This window comes from Bison bison, unplaced genomic scaffold (genome assembly GCF_000754665.1).
Source record: "Bison bison bison isolate TAMUID 2011002044 unplaced genomic scaffold, Bison_UMD1.0 scf7180017864280, whole genome shotgun sequence".
Taxonomy (NCBI): domain Eukaryota; kingdom Metazoa; phylum Chordata; class Mammalia; order Artiodactyla; family Bovidae; genus Bison; species Bison bison.
This window is the reverse complement of record NW_011494852.1, coordinates 7,069,472-7,075,407: the sequence shown is the minus strand read 5'-3', so window position 1 is coordinate 7,075,407 and position 5,936 is coordinate 7,069,472. Positions and strand designations below refer to the sequence as shown.

Sequence of the window (5,936 nt, the reverse complement as noted above, 5' to 3'; positions counted from 1 at the left end):
GGAGTCTAAGCTGGAGGTGTGGGGCTAGGATAGAGGGATGGGGCTTGGGTGGTGGCAGGACCCAGACTGAAGAAACATGAATATTACAAATTTTAAGATGGTGTCTAAAGTAAAGGGGTGGGGCTCAGGCTGTGAGAGTGGGACCTAGGCTTGAGGGGTGTTACTTATTTAGGTCAGATAGGGCAGGGATTTTGCTGTGGGATGGGGCTTTAGAGACAGGGGGTGGAGCCTATGCTTCCAGGTGGGGCCTAAATTGTGGAAGCATTAGATTGGATCTCTATTAGGAGATCTGGATCAGAAATTAAGGTCAGAGGGAAATAATCACACTATATGCTTTCATCTGTCGCCTTCTTTTTCAGGCCAATTCACATTCCGTGATCTCATGGGGCATTCCCCTGCCTCTGGGGTATATATCCTTCCTCTTCTAGTGGCCCCAGGCTGGAAGATTATGTTTATTCCTGAGTGTAGGCTCTACAGTGAGTCTGCAGCAGCTCTATCTCCCAGGCCTTCTCCTAAGAGGAGTTCAAGAACACATTTTTTACTAAGCACCTATCGGGCTTCCCAGGTGGTTCCATGGTCAAGAATCCGCCTGCCAATGTGGGAGACATGGCTTCAATCCCTGGGTCAGGAAGATCCCCTGGAGAAGGAAATGGCAACCCACTCCAGTGTTCTTGCCTGAGGAATCCCATGGACACAGGAGCCTGGTGGGCTACAGACTTAGCTACTAAACAACTAGTACCAAGACTGTTGGGGAAATGTGGGGGACTGGAGAAAACTGGTGTGCATGCCACATGTCAGGTGGCTTACATTTCAGTTAAGAGACAATAAGCAACAAATGAATAAAGAGGTAAACAAACAAGCAAGCAAGAATGTTACCAAGAGTGATAAAGGCTATAAAGGAAAAAAAAAATGAGTTTGATGGGATGATAGAAATCCCAAACAGGGTGGGACCTGTTTGGGTTTTTTGTTGTTGTTGCTTCTTTAGTCTCTAGAAGAGTCCTCCAGTTTCTTCCTGCCAACATTTATTGTGAAAAGTTTCAAACATATAGCAAAGCTAAAATAGTTTTACAGTGAACACCCATATACCTACCAACTAGATTCTAGATTAACATTTTGACTGTACTTGCTTTATCACATAGCCATCCATCTATCCATCCATTAATTCATTTAAAAATTATTTATTTTTTTGGCTGCACGTGGTCTTAGCAGCGGGATGTGGGATCTAGTTCCCTGACCAGGGATTGGACCCAGGCTCCCTGCACTGGGAGCACAGAGTCTTAGCCACTAGGGAAGTCCCCCATTCATTAATCCATTTTTACTTTGAAAGTATTTCAAAGTAATCTGAAGACATCAGGACAACTGGTGGCAGTGAGGATATAAATTGGTCATGGTAAAGGAAGGGCTCTCTTAAGAGATTACATTTAAATTAAGAATTGAATGAAGCTCTCTTTCCCTTCGGCATGCCACTGAAGATCCTGGTGTTGCCATGTGCCACCACCCAGCCCAGTGTTACCGGTACTGTAAGAACAAGCGGTACCCAAAGTCCCGTTTCTGCCGAGGTGTCCCTGATGCTAAGATCCGCATCTTCAACTTGGGGCATAAGAAAGCCAAAGTGGATGAGCTCCCACTCTGTGGCCACACAGTGTCAGATGAGTATGAGCAGCTCTCCTCTGAAGCCCTGGAGGCTGCCTGTATTTGTGCCAACAAATACATGGTGAAAAGCAGTGGCAAAAATGGTTTTCACATCCGAGTATGGCTCCACCCCTTCCATGTCATCCGCATCAACAAGATGTTGTCTTGCGCTGGAGCTGATAGACTCCAGACAGGTATGCACGGTGCCTTTGGAAAGCCCCAGGGCACAGTGGCCAGGGTCCACATTGACCAGGTCATAATGTCCATCTGCACCAAGCTGCAGAACAAGGAGCATGTGATTGAAGCCCTCCGCTGGGCCAAGTTCAAGTTCCCTGGCCGCCAGAAGATCCACATCTCCAAGAAGTGGGGATTTACCAAGTTCAACGTGGATGAATTTGAAAACATGGCAGCAGAAAAGCAACTCATCCAGGACGGCTGTAGGGTCAGATACAAATCGCAGTCCCCTGGACAAATGGCGGGCCCTGCACTCATGAGCATCAGTGCTGTCCCCTCCTTAATCATGCTCACCAATAAATGCTATTTCCTGTAAAAAAAAAAAAAAAAAAGAATGAAAAGAAGAAATCAGCCATGGAAGGGGAAAAGAGTGCAAAGGCCCAGGGGTTGGAATGACATGATGTGTTGGAGGAAGAGAAAATTTATTACTGAGGCTGGAAGACAACAGCAGTCAAGGATGAGGTCAAAAGGTGGGCAGGAGCCAGAGATCACAGGGCCAGACACGCTCTGTGAGTGAGGCTATCTCTGCCTGGGCTCAGGCTTTTTATTTCTCTATCTCTGTCTCTATTATTATTATCATATTCATTTGCTCCTTGGAAGAATGGCAAACCTAGACAGCCTATTAAAAAGCAGAGACATTATTTTGCTGACAAAGGTCTGTATTGTTAAAGTTACAGTTTTTCCAGTAGTCACATACGGATGTGGGAGTTGGACCATGAAGGCTGAGTGCCAAAGAATTGCTACTTTTGAACAGTGGTGCTGGAGAAGATTCTTGAGAGTTCCTTGGACAGCAACTCCTCAAACCAGTCCATCCTAAAGGAAATCAACCCTGAATATTCATTGGAAGTACTGATTCTGAAGCTGAAGCTCCAATACTTTGGCCACCTGATGCGAAGAGCTGACTCATTGGAAAAGACCCTGATGCTGGGAAAAATTGAGGGCAGGACAAGAAGGGGGCGACAGAGAATGAGATGATTGGATGGCATCACTGACTCAATGAACATGAGTTTGAGCAAACTCAGGGAGATAATGAAGGACAGGGAAGCCTGGCGTGCTGCAGTTCATGGGTCGCAAAGAGTCAGACACAACTTAGCAACTGAACAACAACAGTTCTTAGTTGCACCATGCGGGATCTTTTGTGCAGCACATGGGTTTTCTAGTTGTGGCGCAGAGGTTTAGTTGCTTCGAGGCATGTGGCATCTTCTTTTTCGGCTGTGCTGGGTCTTGGTTGCTGTGCAAGGGTTTTCTTCAGTTCCTGAGAGTGGGCTTGTCATTGTGGTGGCTTCTCGTTGTGGAGCACAGGCTCTAGGGGTTCAGTAGTTTCGGTTCGTGGCTCTCGGCTCTAGAGTGCTGGTTCAGTAGTTGTGGTGCTTGGGCTTAGTTGCACTGTGGCATGTGGGATCTTCCCAGACCAGGGATTGAACCAGTGTGCCCTGCATTGCAAGGCAGATTCTTAACCACTGGACCACCAGGTACGTCCCTGTCTCTGTTTTTATTATCATCTCACCCCACCCCCCTTTTCCACACCCATCCATCCCAGACCTGCCCTATCCTCTTTCCTCTTTGCCTCCACCTTGTTCTGCCACTTTCTATCTGTGTGATCTTAGGCAAGTGACCTAACCTCTCTGTAGCTCAATTTTCCTCATTTGTAAAATGGGCATAGTCATTTGACCTCCTCATTTGGCTTCTGTGAAGAGTGAATGGAGTTGGGAGTCTGCCTGCTAATGTGAGGGGTGGGGCGACGGACATGGGTTTGATCCCTGGTCGGGGAAGATCCCACATGGCTCAGGGTGACTAAGCCTGTGCACCACAACTATGGAAGCCCTCAGCGTGTTTTGAGTCTGTGCTTTGCAACAAGAGAAGCCACATCATTGAGAAGCCTGTGCACCACACCTAGAGAGTAGCTACTGCTCGCTGCATCTAAAGAAAGTCCATGCACAACAAAGGAGAGCCAATGCAACCAAAAATTAATTATTTAAAAAATAAAGTGTGCAACTTAACAAAAACCAGAAGTGAGTGGAGTTGTATATGTGAAGCCCCTAGATCCAATCCTGGTACACAGTAGGGTTGGACATGTGTCCAATTTTGCTATTATTGTTATTGTTCTCCCACATCTGTCCTTCCAGCCCTAGTCCTCCATGTCCTGGCAGCGAGCACCCAGTATCAGGGTGAGAGGTGGGAATGGTGGCTGGGTGGTGGTGGTGATGGTGGTGGTGGTGTTGTTTAGTCACTAAGTCTGACTTCTTGTGACGCTATGGACTGTATGGACTGTAGCCCGCCAGGCCCCTCTGTTCATGGGATTTTCCAGGCAACAATACTGGAGTGGATTGCCATTTCCTTTTCCAGGGGATCTTCCTGGATCAGGGATGGAACTCAAGTCTCCTGCACTGGCAGGTGGATTCTTTACCACTGAGCCACAAGGGAAGCCAGTGATGGTGGTGGGGAGGGTGAAATCTAGAGACTCGGGAGTGGGGAGTGGGGCTTTGAGTGTCCTCAGGGCGATCTAAGGGTTGTGAGTGGTTCACTAAAGTGAGGTTCCCCAGAGGGAAGCTCTGCAGAGATGTGCTGGATCTGGGGGGTGTGGGGCAGGCTCCATGTGATGATATGAGTAGGAAGAATTTAGAGAAGGGGTTTAGGGGAAGACCTTGGAATCCAAATGGGATCCAAAATGGGAGGGATTTGGGCCACCAGGGACCTAGGGGATTGCAATAAGACAGATTTTTTTTTTAAGTTAAGATTTTCCCCTTTATTTTTATTTGGGTGCACTGGGTCTTAGTTGTGGCGTGTGGGATCCTTACACGCATATGTTACAGGATGTGGGATCTAGTTCCCTGACCAGGGGTCGAACTTGGCCCCCTACATTGGAAGCCTAGAGTTTTAGCCACTGGACCACCAGGGAAGTCTCATGAAATAAGACAGATTTTGAGGGGAGAGCTTGCTGGGTTTAGAGGCCAGAATATCTCAAAAAGAGATGGAGAGTGGTCTGAGATACCCAGTGGGAGAGGGGCTCAGTTCAGTTGCTCAGTCATGTCCGACTCTCTGCAACCCCACGGACTGCAGCTTGCCAGGCTTCCCTGTCCATCACCAACTCCCGGAGCTTGCTGAAACTCATGTCCATTGAGTCGGTGATGCCATCCAACCATCTCATCCCCTGTAGTCCCCTTCTGGGGGGTTAGCTGTTCCATAGGAGTTGGGCAAAGGGATCTGAACAAGAAAGGAACAGGAATTCTCAGTTCCTTGGAAGTCACAGGGTGGAGGAAGGGCCTGGAGGGTTCAAGAGAGAGAATAAGAACAGGGGTGAGGCAGGGTCCTCAGGAGGGCAGCATGGGTGGGGAAGATGATCAAGAATTTGGGGCAAATTGGGCATTCTGGAAATCAAGGACTGCCTTGGAGGGGAGGACGTTCTGGGATCTAATGGGGGTAATTGGAAAAGTCTAGAGTCTCCCATGAGGAAAAGAGTTATATTTGGCACCCCTAGAAGTTAGACATGGTCTAGAGTCTCTACTAGGGGGCAGAGAATTGTTTGAGGTCAAGAGGGTAGAGGGGCATAGAGGGTCCTCAGGAAGGAGTGGGATATGGTCTGTGGTCCTGAGTGGCTATAGAACATGGTTTGGCTCCCCCAAGGGAATGAGGCATGATCTGGGGTCTCCCCAGATGTTGACATATGGTCTGGATCCACTGTGGATGTTGGGGTGATCTGGGGTCCCTGAGGGATGAGGTGTGGTCTGGGGGTCCACCTTTTTAGGGTCCCTGGTAGGGGTGCTGTGGACCCTCTTGGATGCTGAGATACGGTCCTGGGCCCCGCTAGATTGGGAGGTCTGGTCTAGGGTCCCTGATGGGTGTGGGGCCCAGTCTGAGGTCGCCAAGGAGAGCAGGACGTGGTTTGTGGTCCTGGGTGGCTGAGAAACATGGTCTTGGTTCTCAAATGCGGTAAGACGTGATCTGGAGTCCCCCTGGGTATCGGGACAAGATCCGAGGTCTTCACTGGGGCTGCAAGTGTCCCCATGCCAGTCGGGGCGTGGTCTGGTGGTCTCTGGGGAAGCCGGCAGGGCTGGAGGTGGGGCTGGGGA

At 49.0% G+C, this 5,936-nt stretch overlaps 1 pseudogene; it reads left to right on the top strand.

Moving 5' to 3' along the window:
* Nucleotides 1-1,407: 1,407 nt before the first annotated feature.
* Nucleotides 1,408-2,214, top strand: LOC104995335 (annotated as a pseudogene).
* Nucleotides 2,215-5,936: the final 3,722 nt, after the last annotated feature.